Source organism: Narcine bancroftii, chromosome 3 (assembly GCF_036971445.1).
Source record: "Narcine bancroftii isolate sNarBan1 chromosome 3, sNarBan1.hap1, whole genome shotgun sequence".
NCBI classification, from domain to species: domain Eukaryota; kingdom Metazoa; phylum Chordata; class Chondrichthyes; order Torpediniformes; family Narcinidae; genus Narcine; species Narcine bancroftii.
The window spans coordinates 360,464,043-360,482,576 of NC_091471.1; the positions used below are offsets into that span (position 1 = coordinate 360,464,043).

Consider the following 18,534-nt stretch of genomic DNA (forward strand, 5'->3'; position numbering starts at 1 on the left):
TATTTCATCGTGGCTGGTTGAAATGTTTTCACACTGACATTTTTGCTGTGGTCCACAGTGATCTTGCCAGAAGTGAAATGCAGTCCCACCAAGGTTTAACCAGACGAGTCCAGGAACAGCAAGTAGAGGTTATGAATAAGAAATCTGCTTGGGATGCACCTTATTTTGGGGAAATTAATACACATCCTCAATACTCCATGCTGGATGGATGATATGTGTAAGATTGATTGTTGTACTCCAAATCCAAGCTTGGAAATAGGGCACGAGCTGGAAATGTGGCCCTACGAACCTCCTTTGCTGTTCAATAAGTTCACAACCTAACTGATCTTGGACTCACCTTGACTTTTCAACGGTTCCTGTTAAGCCTTGATTCCATTATGATGCAAAAATGTACTAATCTAGGCCTTTAATATGGAGACCTTGCATTGTTAACAAAAAGATTCAGGTATCACTAAGCAAGCTGGACTAGGCAAGCACTAAAACTTCATTTGGACCATTGATTAGGTAAGTTGCAGACCAAGTATAGCCATCAGCTGAGGTGATCCTGTTGCAGATCACCTCAGAAAAGCAGAATATTATTTTCACTTCATTTAATCAGGAAGTGGGTATCCATCTCTTAGCCATCACCCCACTACCTCCCCAGCGCGCGTGCGCACACACACACACACACACACGCACACACACACACACACGATAACCCACTGCTTCTCAGCATTCAACATTCAATCAGTACAGATCACCTCAGAAAAAGCAGAAGATTTTTTTCTTTTCACTTAATCAGGAAGTGGGTATCCATCTCTTAGCCATCACCCCACTACCTCCCCACCGCGCGTGCACACGCACGCACACACACACACACACACACACACACACACACACACACACACACGATAACCCACCGCTTCTCAGCATTCAACATCTAATCAATACAGATCACCTCAGAAAAAGCAGAAGATTTTTTTCATTTCACTTAACCAGGAAGAGGGTATCCATCTCTTAGCCATCACCCCACTACCTACCCAGCGCGTGTGTATACACACACACACACACACACACACACACACACACACACACACACACACACGATAACCCACTGCTTCTCAGCATTCAACATCTAATCAATACAGATTACCTCAGAAAAAGTAGAAGATTTTTTTCATTTCACTTAATCAGGAAGTGGGTATCCATCTCTTAGCCATCACCCTACTACCTACCCAGCGCGCGTGTACACACACACACACACACACACACGTGCACACACACACACACACACACACACACACACACACACACACACACACACACACACACACACACACACACACACACACACACGATAACCCACTGCTTCTCAGCATTCAACATCTAATCATTCCTTCCCATTCTGTTTCTGTGGGAAACCCCAGCCATGCAAGTCAAAGCATAAGAGGTTATCATAGGATGAACGTATATTAGGTCTTGAACTTTACAGAAGGAAAAGGAAGGACTTCATAGAGGCATTTCTCATGATGAAAGGTCTAGACAGAGTAGATGTTGCAAGGATATTTCCCGTGGTAGGAAAGTCTAGGTCAAGGTGGCGCAACTTCAGGAGAAATGGGTGTCAATTTAAAGCAGAGATGGAGAAATATTTCTTTAGTCGTGAGCCTAAGGAACTTTTTGCCACAGGTGGCTGCGGAGCCGAGGGTGCTTGGTGTATTTAAGGTAGAGGTTGACAGGTATTTGATTAGTCAGGGCATCAAGGCTTATGAGGAGAAACCTAGGGTGGGGGGGACCTCAGTGCGAGGATGAATTAATTCAATGACTAGTACGGGGAACGCTGCCATCAAAGAGCAGCAGCAATCATCAAAGACCCTCACCACCCAGGACGTGCTTTGTTCTCACTGCTGCCATCAGAAAAGAGGCATAGGTGCTGCAGGTTCAGGAACAGTTGCTACCCCTCCACCATCGGACTCCTCAACGACAAACTCAATCAGGAACTCATTTAAGGACTCTTGTGCACTTTACTGATTTTCTTTTTGTATTGCACAATCAGTTTGTTTACATTTGTTATCTGTTTACAGTTCTTTGTTTACTTTTTACACTGTGTACAGTTTATTTTTTTGCACTATCATTTAGTGGTAATTCCGTTGTGCTCTGATAATGAATCTGAATATGTATCAGTGTGGTACGGTTGCTCCAGAGAAATAGATCGGAGGTCAATCCACAGGAATGTAAGGGTGGCAGAGAGGCTCACTGGGGTTTCCCTCCCCCTCCCCCTTCAACGTACTCGATTGGAATTGTCGTCAGAAGAAGGTGTGCAAAATTATTGAAGACCCCTACCACACAGGATCTTTCAGCTGTACCCATTGGGAAAGAGACACAGGAATATCACAGCCTGCACCACCAGCCTGAGAAACAGTTTGATCCTACAAGCAGTGAGTAGGCTGAACGACCAAAGGTGCTACTCCCAAGATTCACATATTTAGAGAGGCACTTGACAAAGCGGAGACTCTCTGTCTTCCTCACGGTGGACAAAATTAAAGAATTTCATGTATGTTACATTCTAAATGTAGCATTGGGTTTTTTACCTTTACCAAATAACATCTATTTATTTATTTGTTTGTATATATGAATACTTGTCCTGCACATACATTGTTTGTATGGGTGTTATATCCAATTGTGTGTCTGTGTGTTTTACACTTAAGACCGGAGAATGTTGTTTTGTCAGGTTGTACTTACTGACAAAAGACAAAGGAGGAAAAACCCAACACCCAACCCCAATTTTCCCCTGCAACCGCTGCAACCGTGTCTGCCTGTCCCGCATCGGACTTGTCAGCCACAAACGAGCCTGCAGCTGACGTGGACATTACCCCTCCATAAATCTTCGTCCGCGAAGCCAAGCCAAGCCACTTATGCAATCGGACAGTAATAAACTTGACTTGAGGGCTGGATGAATATACATTTTTAAGCATTTTCACTCAAATGATTTATCAATAATAAAATTGCTTCACTATTTCAAGTCAACGTTGGCCTTTTCATTCATTCCAACGTAGCTGCTCACTTTCAACAAACAGCATCGTCATATATCCGTTTAATGTCCATTGGAATGCCTGGACTCTCTTAATTTTCCATGTACATTATTTTCTTTCTACATGATTCTTATCTCACTCTGAATATTTCATAAATTCAAAGGAACCAATTCACTGGTCATGCCATTCCAAATAAATCCTTTTCAATTGTATGTCGATCCAGAAAAAGTAGTGCACCACATACTGTGCTGCAGAATACTTTAAATAAAGGAGGCATCAGAGCCCGCAGATGCAGGAATCCGGAGCAAAGCCCAATCTGCTGGATGAACATCAGTAGGAGATTAAGAATGTCATAATCGGCCAACAAGGGCCAATCTTAAAAATGGCGTTTGTGACACACAAAAGAAAACAATTCTTTTTCTGACCTTGCTCCATTATCAGCCTCAAGGACACTTTGGAATATTTATGAATATTTTCATTTCTCTTTGAATATTGATAGAGAGGTTTGAATTTGGCGTGGTCACAGTGCTTGTTGTTCAGGTGCCAAAAGCCAGGGAGAACAAGAACAGGCGAAGGGCCATCTCATCCATCTTCTACCGTCATGATAGCCACATGATGTAATGATTATAACAATCTGCATCAAATATTCCATTAGTCCACCACTAAGTCACAGTTGCAGCAATTTCCTTCTTTATTTTCTGAAAGATTGTCAGCCACGCCTCACTGAGCCCAGATATTCATTTACCTCAATGTAATTTAGCTCTTTGGCAAGAGTATTGATACAAATGTGAACAGTGAGACAATGAATCTCTGCGACGCCCATTGTTCTCCTTCCAAATTAAATAAGTATCAGCCTCCTATTGGCCACAGACCGAGCTAAAGTGCATATTACTGTTTTTATCCATCTAGTTCCAATTAATTTTCTACCTCGTATCCATCACATTTTCAAGCCTCATTTCGTACTTTATATTCTTTCGATTTTAAAACTAGTACAACATCCATAACCCTTTGATTCAAGAACTATCTTAAACTTTGAAATCTGCTATTTTTAGACACTTTTTAAGCATTCTTTGAATGCCTTTGTGTGTCAAATCCATCTTAATTTTGTTCGTTTTCCCTCTGGTGTCAGTTGTAGCAGAGTTGTAACCATTGCCACCTCTGGCCAGAATTTTGTGGGCTCGAGTCCCACACCCGCGGCCTGGACATGAAATCGTTAACGCACACGTCAGTGCAGTGATGAGGGAGTGCAAAACTAGCAGAGGAGCTCTCTGAGAAGTGAGATCAAACTGAAGTCTTGTCTTTCCACAGAGGTGGGTGTAAAAGATTTCAAGACCCTCTTTAGAAGGAGAATAAAATAATTATCCCTCAATGCACATCATTAAAATAGGTTATCAGCTCCTAGCATTTTGAGTTAGATTGCTATTCAGACAGTGATGACATTTCAAGAATGTGCCATTGATTGGGTGAGAAAGGTACTACGATTCAAAACAATGTTTTAATGTGATTAATTTCTCAGCATTCGAGATATATTGTCTTATGTTAAGAGCTTTAACCGACATCTCATAATTCCTATATTATTTAAGCTGCATTACAGCTGTGAAAGGAATATACCAATAGTTGGGGATATAAACATAATTAACTGGCACTCTCTGCAAGGAGTTTGGATGTTCTTCCTTTGTTCACGTGGGTTTTCATGGGTGCTCCAGTTTCCTCCCATGCTCCAACGACGTTAATCGGACATGGGTGTATTTTGACAGCGTGGGATGAGTGGGCCTGTAACTGAGCTGTATCTCTCAGATAAATTAACCTGAATTAAATTTCTAAAAGTTATTGCATGATTAAGATCAATCTGTAAGAATATAATTAGCTTATACGATTGCTCAAAATAAAATGTCACCATTCACTGAGATGCCAGGATCTAACTTTTAATGATAATGGGTTTATTGTCAGACACACAAGTGAAATGTTCATATACACCAAAATTCTTACTTGCTGCAACAAAACAGGTATTTTTGTTATTAAAAAAAAACTCTAATTGTACACATTAATTTATCTCAATACAGAAAGAGATAATAAATATGAAAAGGCGGTTCATAGGCCCCATATGTCCAAGCACAAACTAGCTTATTTTTACTCCCATATAAACCCTGTCTGTGACAGATGTAATTCTGAGGAGACTTCCCTGTCATGTATGTTTTGATCTTGCCCTTCCCTGAAATAATATTGAAAAGATATTTTTGATCACTGATGGACAACCTATTACTGCACATTTTTGGACAACCAGTTTTGTTCTATGGCCACTTATCTCCTTCCGCTTGTCGTGTGACTGCATTTATTACATTTATAGCCAGGAGATCCATTCTACTCAAATGGATAGACCCTAAACCACTAACTATGTCTCAATGGGTTTCCCAAATTATAGCACGTTTAAATTAAGAAAAAATTTAGAAGTGGTACTGTTGACCCTGCGATTAAATTTGAAGAAATGTGGAGGCCATGTTGTCAACATTTTCATATGATGTGAGTGGATCCTTCTCCAAATCCTTTTCAAGATTTTTTTTTCTGAGTGAGGAGGAGTGGAATTAACCAGAAATTAACTGTTTAAGCACTGAAACATGGTCACCCAGTTTCTTCGTTAGGGGGATATTTTTGCAATAAAATTTGATTCCTTTTCATATTTGGCCTTTAAGGGGAGGCTCAGTTTACAGATATTGCTCAATGCCTATATTTGTGTATGTTAACTGTTATTAATGCAATCCCCATCTCTTTGTATCCTTCTCATGTTAAAAAGATTGAAAAAAATAATAAAAAAAATATAAATAAGGTTAACGTAGCAATTAGCGCAACTCTGATATAGCGCCAGCAATTGAGACTGGGGGTTTCCCCCCACTGTTCAAAACGTATCAGGGATTGCTGGTTAATTGGGTGTAAATTGGGCGGCACGGGCTCGTGGACTGAAATGACCTGTTACCGTGTTGTATGTTTACAGTAATTTTTTTTTAATATAATATATAAATATTCACAGTTGCAGTTAGAGCAAGAATGAAAAGTTGAGTTGCAATAGGTGCTTACAGGCCTTTTAGCATTCAACGTGAAAACAAAAGGGACGTTATGTTAGATGTTGGTGATTGGAGGAGGTGGTTTAGATTTGGCAGGGAAATAACCTACAAGCAAGAGCATCCCCAGCAGAGCTGACAGGCTGAGGCTCATCCTCATCAAAGCATTTATTAATAATTACAGTTTAGTGTCAGTGTCATTTAAAAAAAATGTGCTGACAGGAAGACCTGCAAAGGATTTTAAGCGTGCACATGCCCCAACAACAATCTGCTAATTGCAAATTGATTGCTCTCCTGATAGGTCTCAAAACATATCTGGCAATGGCAGGGATGCACGATCAGTTGCATCCAACTGATCTCTCAAAATGTCAATTTTGGCAGGAGAAAGAAAATTTATGATAAGTAAACATGGGCCTACTTTTCTTCAAGAATGAGGTTTGTCATTGTCAGAATCAAGATTGGTTCCATTAATAGTGTCCTCCAGCAAAATTGCTTTATATCAGCCCCAAAGCAATGGGGTAACAACTAGAAAAAGATGGAAATGATTAGCATGTCAGATAGTGACACTACAGAAACAGGAGCAGTGTCAATATTTTGGGTCCAAGACCTTTTGTCAGAACTGGGAAAGAGAAAATAAACAAGTTACCACGTATACTTGAGTAAAAATCAAGATTTTTCGACCATTTTTAACATTAAATTTATGGGGTTGACTTTTACGTGGACACTGCTTTTGATTGCGGATGTACTTGTGTCGTTAGGGGTATTCGGCGAGCAGGCCGCAAGGACTGCGTGATAAGTCCGCGTTCGATGCATCATGAGTTCCAATGGGCGAGCAGCCGGGGTTTATGTGAAGATCTGCCGTGTGGCCAGGGCCAAAAAATTTTTTGGGGGGGAGGTGTTGATTTTTACATCATATCCACTTCTGCACAAGTATATACGGGAGTTTTCAGTTGCGGCGAAAGAGGGAGTTGGTCTTTATTCCTCCTCCTAACCTTCTCCACAACTTTATTTTTCTTACCACAGCTGTTGTATTGCTGGAATATGCCTTTTGCTTTAATATCTGAAAAAGGTTTTGCTCTGTTTTGAAGAGTGCTGTACAGTATCCAAAATTCAAGCAACTGGCAGCATCAGGCAACTGGAAAAAAAAAATCAAAGAAAATAAATTTATAAAATAAAAATAAATAAGTATAAAATAATATGTAAAAAAATGCAAGTTTAAACTATAAAAGTAAATGTTCTCTGAATACTTGCCTCACCTGAACCTTTGTACATCGTCCCCGTGTCTGTGTGGGTTTTCTCTGGGTACTCTGGTTTCCTCCCACCCTTCCAAAAAAAATGTACTGGGAGCTTTAGGTCAATTGGGCAGCACGAGCTCGTGGACTGGAAGGGCCTGTTGCCATGCTGTAGATCAAATTTAAATTAAAACATTTAAAATTTAAAGTTTAATATACTCCCAAATGCAGGGAACACAAATGGAACATCCCGCAGTTAACACATTCATATGCTGACAGTTTCATTTAGTCTTGACAATGGTGGAGTTCTGAGTGTTCAGTTATTCCAAGTGTGGAGGCAGGAAGAGTAATGTAATTTTGACACATAAACTGGGAATTTGGGAATCAGGAAGAATCATCCGAAGGGCAAAATAATTTCAAGGGGATCAACTTCAGAGTGTAAACTCCTCTAGCCACATTTTGCTGCCAAAAAAAGAACTACTTATATCAATTAAATATTAAACTTAAACTAAAACAGGTATGAATTCTCTTGGCCTAGCTCTTAGGTTACAGTGTTACACCCTGTGCCTGAAGCAAGTGCAATGATTAGAATGCTATTTATTCAGGATTTTACCTGGAATCCAGTGCAAAGAATAAAGTGATGACGAGGCTTCCATCTCTAGACTTTGGGAGTTACAAAGATTTATTGCACTTGCCTTGTGCCTTTCACAACTCTAGATGATGCAAAGCACTTAAAAACATGTAGGAAAAGCAGCAGGCTCACTCTTCCATTCTTTAATAGAATGTGAGGTTTTCTATTAGATCAACATTTATTGCCTAGCCCTCGAACTAACTGACTTGCCAATCCTTTACAAAGGTCAATGAAGAGTCAACCACATTGATGGTTCTGGAGTCACATCAGTCATTGGATCAGTTAAAAAAAAGTATCTGATCTTCTTCCCTGAAGGAGATTCATGAACTAGATTATTTTTCAAACAATCTTGAGATTTTGTTGTTACTTTTAATGATAATTTCAATGGCTTTTGTAATGTAATTAAATTCCCAAAGCACTAAGGTGGAATTTGTATCTACATCACCAAATCACATCTCATCCTCAAGGCAGTGGTCTGGTAGAGAACTTATTACATGTTCTACAACATATGTATGGCATCGGAACAGGTCACTTGGGCAACATGCCTGTGTTAAAATAGTTGAAATTAAAAATTTAAAACTCAAAATATCACTTTCAAACATTTCTCTTTCATAGATATTAGGAAATGAACCACTTGGCTGCTCGGAGCATTCCTTGCAGACTTACTTCTGCACGGTTCACATGAATGGCTGGTGTAAAGTTGAGGGGTCAGGTATGAAGCATATCCAACCCTCTCACTTCTCAGTAGGAGCTGAACTCCTGCTGAGTTCAGCAAAGGCCCAAGGGGTTAGATGCAAGAACATCCGGACTCAGCGTGTCCCAGATTTCTGTGTATAAATCTGGAAGTGCAGAAGTAGGGAAAAAGTTGACTTGTGCAATTGTCCCGAAATGGTATCCCTCCACAGAATGGCCATTCTGATCTAGAATTAATCAACCTGTTCTAAGCAAATGCATGGCATAAAGATGCTCCACATAACTTCAAATGGGGTTTCTTCAGAGAAATTTGACAGAATGATTCATCCTTCATTGACACTGGGGAAAGGGATAACAATCCTCTCATTAGGTTTTCCACGTAATGCTAGTGTTATGACTCCCATGTCAGGATTAGCACACGAGACTCTGAAGCTGCTGTCACTCTTGCAGCAATCTTGATAAATTTCAAATCTATCTTTCTCATATTATCTGGCCTTCGGGCATATTTGTGTTGCATTGATCATTAAATGTGTCACTTTTGTAAAGGTTTCGCTTTTACAGAGCTGGTTTGCAATTTTCGTCGTTAACAGGCAATAGGACGTTTCTTGCTACTCCTTGGGATCTGGAGGTAAAAGGATAGAAATCTGGTAATTCACTCAGAACCTATCAGAGCACAACATGACAATAAATATTGAACTATGCAGTAATTATAACTGAACACTTCCTTGAAAACTTCTCAATTGAACTGTTGGGTAACTGAATAACCAGCCGTCCATCATTCCTAATCAATACTGTATTCTTCGGTAGATGAAGCGCTGTGGTTACACATTAGCAGGGAAATCAATCTCAAAGCACATAAACTACAGGAAACGTGCAGAAGAGAAGGCGTGCACCAAAATTGTTTACACAAGGGATTGAAATCATTGTCGATATTGTCCCACATTTAACACGCATTAGTGAAAATCAGCCATATCCTCTTCATCAGAGCTGAGCAGCAAGCCAAAACTTCATCGCCAGGACCTGTGGGAGATGGTGAATGCTGAGACGCACACCCCGGCCTCACAAACGTGAAGCTGAGAAGGTTCAGTGCTCAGAACACCTGGATCACAGCATCATCACCATGGATACTATCATTCCCCTTTCCCAGCCAGCCTGCTCAGCTTATCTCATGTTCCAGGATCGAGACCATTCCCCCTTAGGTAAGGTGAAGTGAATCAGTCAAGACAAGCTGAGGCACATTAATGCAGTGTTGCTGGTTCAGTTCCCCCTGTGAAAGATTTGTGCGGTTTCCACTATCTGATTAAATTGGAATACTGTCTTATCAACATTATCTCGAAAAGTACATCCTGATTTCATAACACAGTTTGTTATGCAGAAGTTCATTGGGTTATGTTCTGGCAACTGCCCATTCATAGTCTTGCCTTGAGTGTACAATTTTATATTCTGAATGCATGTATTCATCGACTTTCAGGCATATTGTTTTACAAGAATAATGCATTTCCTGTTTTACAGAAATTAAAATTACAGGGAGATTTGATTTCAAAAATCAGAAGTCTTGATTTTAAGCAAACTCTACTTTTCAAACATTCACACCTCTCAGTTTTGTCTGCAGGCAGGAGTACTTCTTGCCGATAGGTCTTTGTTTGGACAAGCCAAGGGGTTTTTTTTAATTTTAATCTCTGATTTCACCAATGACTATGACCACCCAGCAACAGCTGGGGAATTATTCAGTTGATATTTCCTTTCTTTGCACATTTTCTGTGCTTTATTTGATCTCTCTTTCCACACAGTCATTTTCTCGAATTTTGCATACCTTCCCATGTCTCCATTTTTTAACCCCTTTCGTGACTTTTAAGATTTGTTGTCACAAAATACCTGGAACAGTGAGAAGGATTCTTCTGCGAGCAGATCAATAGGTTATCAGTAACATTCATACAGCTGTCCAAAGTACACAATAAAGAATATAGGATTGCAATGAAAAGAAAGGTCAATTTGACAAAGCAAAGGGAGATGAGAGCACTGTTTATGTGTTTCATTCAAGGGCCTGATGATAAGTTGATATGCTAATGCAACAGCACTTAAACAGAGCTAATCACTGACAAACATAATGCCCTCGGTGATCATGTTGTCCTATTCGTCTACATGCCCTTTTCCTCTCTGTGATTTTGTCCACACACTATTTTCCTCCTTCATTCCCCTTGGTCCATTATTACTTTGGTATTGGCATCCAGGACACCTCCAGCAAGGAATTATTTTTCTCTCCTCAAACAATTGTTACTCATGTTCCCCCAACCATCAGTCATACCCTTCATCTACATGACATTCTCTGGCTGATGTTCATATGGGTAGTCATCTTCCAAATGCATGCAGATGCATCAGTTCCCTGGACCACACCATCATATTTTTGACTGCATTATGGCTGGCAGAGGCAATTTTGTGTAATATTACATGTTCTGTACTATTACATGACAATAAAGGGATTTTGAATTTTGAAAAACTAATTCACCGGGTCTTGTATGGGCTGAAGATCACTAAATCAGACATTAGAGCAAAGAAGGAAGACAAACAGCTCACAACGGCAATCCTTGCGAAAAGATCCATCCCATTCTTGGTCCAATAACTTGCAAGTTACACAACAATATGTTCATCTTTGGTACAAGATTCTTCACTGAGGTTAAATAGCTAGAGTTGTACAATTCATAACACAGGAATTTGAACTGTAGTCAATTCAGCTTTGAACTTTGGTTCATTATTCATTGAGATGTGTTATGAGCCCAGAGGACCCCAAAACCCAGCAGCAATAGAAATTCATCAAGACAAATGGTTACTTAAACAAAAGTTGCTTTTAATTATCTTTAAACATGAAAACAGGATCAAACTCTAAGTTATTACTATTAACTTACTTAACCTAACTTTACATCCTTCTAATTATGTAATGTGTATATGTTCAAAACAAGTTCTTTGATTCAGAGTCCAATCTCACTTCTTGCTCCTCCAAGTTCACTGGTATCAGGCAATTCTTATACTGTGCACAGAATTTAACATTTATAAAGTTCACCAGGCTTTAGCTGGAAAGATAAATGGTTACCGCTCAGGAAGGTTCTTGTCGGTTTTCAGAGAGAGATTTGTTGTTCACTGGACACCCACAACTGATTCCTTTCAATCAGTCACTTCAGTGTCTTGCTAAAGGATTTTCCAGATGATAACCTCTTTCTTTCAGGTCACCACAGATTTCCTTTTTGTTTCCCATATTTCAAGTGAAACATTATGCAGCCAGTCCTCTCTTGTATCGACCACAAGGGCTTTGACCAGGCTGAACTAAGATCTCATAACCTATCTTCAAAATGGGGTTTTTCCACAAGCTTACTAGCTTGTCCTGTTCCAGTCCCAGCTGCAGCTGCTGTAGTAATGAATTCTCTCTCCCTCTCTCAGAGAAAACTACATGACCCTCTTAGAACATCCAACTGCACTCCGACAGACTGCAGCACTGGTCCTAATCTTTTGAGTTCGTTCATCTATTGCTTTCCAAAACAATAATCCATTGCTCCACAGAAGGTTCAATTTACACCTACTTGTGAAGTCCTTATAGGCACTCTTCAAAATTTGTGAAAAGGCACTCGGAGCCTGAACTGTCTGGCTTGAGCCAAGCTCTAGTATTTTAAAAAAAGATCTGTTTTGAAGTGTTTGTATGTGATCTGCACTAAAAAAAAACTGCCACAATTTATCTCCTTATAAAACATATCTATATACAATATAAAATATAACATAATCCATCGCAGATGTTTTTCAAAACTGAAGATTACATGAAAAGTTGTTTTGCTTTCCAACTGCAAAGAGCAGGAAAATCAAGAACCAGAGGACAAATGTATAAGATGAAGGGGAAGAGGTATGAACCTGAGGGGTAACTTTTTTTTTAAACACACAGAGGGTTTTGAGTGTACATAACAGGCTGCTAGAGGAAGGTGTTGAGGAAGGTACCATTGGAATAGTTAAGAACCATTTAGACTGATACATGGATAGGACAGGTTTAGAGTGATATGGGCCAAATGCAGGCAGGTGGGACATTTGTGTGGTGATTTTTTTTGTTGGCGTGGGCATTCTTGGGTCAAAGGGCCTGTTTCCGTGCTGTATGACTCCATGACTCTTTCCCTCACTATTTGTTCCTTTTGCTTTACATTAGTTGGTACTTCCTTTCCATTTTACACGCCCAGGGGTGGTGCAGTTCATGTAGCAGTTAGCTCTACACTGTTACAGTGTCCAAGATCCGGGTTCGAATCTGGCGCTGTTCAGGAACGAGACCAAATAAAATAATTAATTTTCCTTTTGTATTAGCTCATATAGGATCTAAAGCAGATTAAATCACACTATTTACAAAATAATAATTCCAAGTCAGTATTTTAACTCAATGAACAACCATTGAGCCGTAGCTTCCAGATGGAGCATTAACTTGAGCAGCGGTCAATGGCAGCTTCACCACCAAGTGAAAGCATCTGTAAAAGAAGTGGGATTTGTTTCACTTGTCTTTAAAATTACAGAAACCTGAAGTCTGGCACTTCCAGGTAAAAGAACACCCTTTTGACAACAGTTATCAGACTCTTGAACCTTTGCATCCTTCCCTGACTAGAACAATTCTTCAAGATCATCATAGATCGGTCTGCACTACTGCTTTTTTTTGTATTACATGCTTTTCTCACTTATTGTGAGCGAATTTTACGATCTGGGACGCGGCAGCCAGTAAGACTTTTATTGCATCTCCTCAATGTATGTATGGATATGACAATAAATTTCAATCATTCACATAATTAGAAAGGAAGGAAGAAAGTGTGCATTTGTACAATTCCTTTCAGATCCTCTTCACAACGTCCAAGCAACCAAAGAGTCTAGATTCACAGAAGTCGCTCAGCCCACTTAGTCTGACATTAAGAACCCAATTATTCTATGCTCATTTCATTTCGCCTTTCCATCAATTTTCCCCAATTTCCAGTTGCCCTGATACTATGGTTGCAATGTCCTGGTGAAGCCTTTCATCATGTTCATCACTGACTGTACCAAGATCAGCAGGGAAGAGGTCCAAGTGCGAATGCAAAAAAATTAATTTTCAATGACGTGTTGTCTGCTTGAAATAGACTTAAAATATGACAGGAAATCACAAAAATAGGTTATATCTAAAAAATGGTACATGGTAGGAAAATGTTAAGGTGATATTTGCAATCAGCAATCCAAAATCCATAAATTAAACACAAAACTGTTCAGGAAGCAAAAGATTCCTTGTCCAGTGTATTCATAAATACTGGTAGGATTAATTCCTGTTTTATGGTGAATGGAGACAATTTCCCTATACTTGGAAAAAAAACACGTCATCTGAAATTCATTGATTACCTGTTCTCTAAAACCAAAGAGATATATCCAAAGCTTCAATCCTTCAAATCTAAAGTCTAGCTTTATAGACGCAAAACAAAGCTCGGAGCCACAAACAAGTGAAGCCAAGATGAAATGTGCTAAATCAGTGGTAAAAACATGACTTTTATTAGACACCATTGTTTACTACTGCAACCCAAGTTATTCCCAAGTTATTTGATTTAAGAGAGCTTTCTTTGTGCTGTCTCCCAAGATTCTCTTTGGATATTTGTGTCCCCAAGCTGAAGATTCATTGACATCATTATTACCCTGAGCAGACGTCAAAGAACACAACTGGACTTTGCACTGCAGAGGACATCTGGGGTTTGCTTGCCAAAACTGTGCGAGAAGAATGTAGATTAAAGCCTGCCCAGTTTGCTTGAATTGAATGCCTTCCATCTAATGCAAGCAACTTTTTGACAAAAGCTTATCTACTTGAAATGTTAACTCTCATGACCTGCCAAATATTTCCAGAAATCTATCTTTTTAATTTTAAATTTACAGATTCTGCTAGATTTTGGTTCAGTAGAGAAGGTGTTCATCCTACCTTCCTTTTCAGCCCAGAGACCCTGATGGAATCTTTGTTCAGGATGAAAGATCGGGGGGGGGGGGGGGGGTAGATGGTGGTGGTGGTTAGAGGCTATGAGGATCTGGTACAGAGGAGGATTTGAGGCCTGAAGTAGATCATGATGAATGAAGGAGTATTGTTGAGGCTTGTTCTTGAACTATTTGTGTTCCTATTGTGTTCTTCGGATGCAGGGGTGCTCCAACACCAAGGAATAAACAGAAGCCTGAAGAATTGTGGGAAGCGAACCAGGTTGAGGATGAAGATGTATGCCCAATGGGAAAGAGAAATGAGATGGAAGAGACTAAAAACACAAAGCTGGAGAAACTCAGCAGGTCAAAGAGTGCTCTTTATAGAGCAAAGATAAAAACACATAACCGATGTTTCGGGCTGGAGCTCTTCATTAAGGTAAGATCATTTAACTTTTAAAAAAACATGCTCTGTCAATCAATAAAATCATGAAAGATTTAAAGCACTTTTCAGCTTGATCACCATTAAAGTCTACTCTTGCATTCTCTGATGGAGAGAATTCCAAAGATTCCCAACCATCCGCACATTCTCCTCATTTCAGCCCTAACTGACTAATCCCATATTCCATGACTAAGTCCTTTGTCAATCCTACTTGGAATGTCAGAATTCTACTCTTCTCAAGATGACCAATGGCTGGCAGAATTGCCAGAAAGAATAATGGGGTGGAACTTCCACATAAAAGCAAACACATCCATGCTAAAGTAAAGCTTTCTGCTCCACTTACATATCATCCCCAGGATCCCTGTAGTGGGACAGTGAGAATTCTTCTAGAATCCATTGCATTAGAACTGAATTTCCCCACATATCCCAGCTCCCAGGCTGGGAAATCTGCCTGAGAACCTGTATAGCATTCCAAGCAATGGAAGGAACCTGCTGCCATAGGTGGTAACTTGAACTTCTCATGTGATTTATTTCCATTGATGAGCAAATGTGAAGGCCTCAGAGAGGGCTGTAAAACATAGAGACCTGGGGTACAATCACATTATTCCCTGAAAGTGGTGTCGCAGGGTGGTGAAGATGATGTTTGGCACACTTGTCTTCATCTGTGTACTGGAGTTGGAACAACAGGTTACACCTGTACAAGAGATTTTGTGACATCATATTCGGAATATCGTGGGCAGTTTAGTTCAAGGAAGCATGTCATTTAGATGGATTTGGTGCAAAAAAAATAGATTCACAATGAGGTTACCAGCTGGAAGGCTTGAGTTACCAGAAGAGACTAGATAAATTGGGACTATGTTCCCTGGTGCATTGGAGGCTGAGGGTAAGCACAAGGTGAATAGCCATTGTCTTTTCCCCAGTGTGGGTGAGTCTAAAACTGGGTGAATCAAGGAAGTCTGCAGAAGCTGAGATTACAGTAAAGATCCACCGAAATGCTGGAAGAACTCAGCTGGTCTGCAGCATCCACAGGAGATAAAGATACAACGCTGATTTTTGGGCCTGAGCACTTCTTGAACAAATAGTCAAAGAATAACCAAAAAAAAAATAGAATAGAGTCAGTGATGGCTGGGGGAGGAGTCCAGACCAACATAAGGTGTTAAGGGGAGAGGTGAGAATTGAGTCTAAAACTGGACAGCATAGGTTGAACGTAAAAGGGGAAAAAAATTTAAAAGTAACCCAATGCGCGACCTTTTCACACAAGCTGTCAGAGGAAGCTCAAGAAGTGGGTACAATTATGCCAGTTTTCTTCAGACATACAGTACAGCAACAGTCCCTTGCCCCCCAAATACACCTAATTAACCTATAAACCCCCCATACGCTTTGAAGGGTAGGAGGAAACCAGAGCACCCGGAGAAAACCCACACAGATACAGGGAGAACATACAAACTCCTTAGAAACAGTACTGGATTTGAACTCGTGTCACTAGCTCTGTAACAGCGTTGTGCTCACCACAATGTGATCTGTTCCGTATTTAAAAGACATTTGGCTAGGAACCCTGACAGGAAAGGTTTGGAACAGCTTTTGCATCAGGAGATCATGAGAAATGTAACGTCCCCAGAGTACATCATTCCATTGATGAAAGGTGCAAATTGCACGCAGATATCCCAGATATTCTTCGATCACGTGGTGTAGAGCCGACATTTCCAGTTCCAGATACGAGTGACCACAGGCCTTAGCTTGGCAGCTTTTGAAGGCAGGCCACATTAGAGATGGAAAAGTGTGCCGTTTCCCAATTAGAAAGCCTTACAAAATAAAGGAAAAGGAAGCAAAACATTAGAACATTTGAACGAGTTCAGATCATAAGAGAGAATTCAACTCACACGACCTCGCTTCTTAACCTTGCTGATAACTTCATTTCATTCCCTTGAAAATGGGCTGAAGGGATATGAATGGTAGTACTGCTCTGTGGCTGTTCAAACCCTGCAGCCTACCCCGCAACTCAGCCTAGAAAGCCCTGATATGCCACTGCATTCTCATGTACAGTTAGAGGTAAGACTCATCGTGAACTTGATCACTGATTCACGAAGAATGACACTCTAAGGACCTGAATCTGAATGGCTTGTTACCATTTAAAATTCACATAATGTTCAATATTAACCCCAATTAAAGTAGAAACTCGGTGGCAAAATTTCGACCCTTGCTGTAAAGGGTTAATTTTGTCTCTCTGGTTTAAGTGAAACCACAAAAGAGATTGCTTAAAAATGCTCCAGCTTTGACTCTGGGGTCAAAAATCTGATCAACCTCCAGCAAATGACACAAATGGTAGGTCAGATTTTATATATATATAAAACTGAAAAACCTCACAAAGATAAGCGTATACAGAGCCGTTGTCATACCCACACTCCTGTTCGGCTCCGAATCATGGGTCCTCTACCGGCACCACCTACGGCTCCTAGAACGCTTCCACCAGCGTTGTCTCCGCTCCATCCTCATCATCCATTGGAGCGCTTTCATCCCTAACGTCGAAGTACTCGAGATGGCAGAGGTCGACAGCATCGAGTCCACGCTGCTGAAGATCCAGCTGCGCTGGATGGGTCACGTCTCCAGAATGGAGGACCATCGCCTTCCCAAGATCGTGTTATATGGCGAGCTCTCCACTGGCCACCGTGACAGAGGTGCACCAAAGAAAAGGTACAAGGACTGCCACATTGACCACCGCCAGTGGGCTGATCACGCCTCAAACCGTGCATCTTGGCGCCTCACAGTTTGGCGGGCAGCAACCTCCTTTGAAGAAGACCGCAGAGCCCACCTCACTAACAAAAGGCAAAGGAGGAAAAACCCAACACCCAACCCCAACCCACCAATTTTCCCCTGCAACCGCTGCAACCGTGTCTGCCTGTCCCGCATCGGACTTGTCAGCCACAAACGAGCCTGCAGCTGACGTGGACTTTTTACCCCCTCCATAAATCTTCGTCCGCGAAGCCAAGCCAAAGAAAGAAACTGCATACAGGAGGACAAAGCGAGATCAATGAATGTGTCACAGCATTCTTGAAATAAAGGGAACACAGTACAATCTCCTTTGGATCACAAAACAAACCAACTCCTCCCAAAAACATTGATCCAAACCTGGGAGGGAACTATAAAATTGCAATGTTTCAGATGACATTTTGCAGGCATGTTGAACTTCAATGTTATTGGTCTTTCATTAAATGTGAATTTTGAGTTTCTTGTGGACATGTTGATAATGATGAGAGTTTATTGCTATGATACATGAACAGATGCACTTTAATTCTTACTTGCAGCAGCCAAACATGTACATAAGATGCACCAACTACAATAGCATAAATTAAATTACTACAAAGTGCCAAGACAGGAAAAGGGATAATAAACAAAAGAGAGATACACAATTATTCACAGTTGCTTTTAGTGCAAGAGAAAACAATGTTTAGACCAGTGGTTCTCAACCTTTTTCTTTCCACTCACATACCACTTTAAGTATTCCCTATGCCAATAGGTGCTCTGTGATTAGTAAAGGATTGCT

At 40.5% G+C, this 18,534-nt stretch overlaps 1 long non-coding RNA gene across 1 annotated transcript in view; it reads right to left on the reverse strand.

Annotated features, from left to right (window-relative positions):
• Positions 1-18,534, reverse strand: part of LOC138756637 (uncharacterized) — a 130,917-nt gene that overhangs the window by 6,381 nt on the left and 106,002 nt on the right. The window contains exons 4-5 of the long non-coding RNA XR_011353212.1: positions 7,321-7,465; positions 7,083-7,199 (exon numbers count right to left, since the gene is read on the reverse strand). This is a non-coding gene — a long non-coding RNA (uncharacterized lncRNA). The remainder of the gene's footprint in view (positions 1-7,082; positions 7,200-7,320; positions 7,466-18,534) is intronic.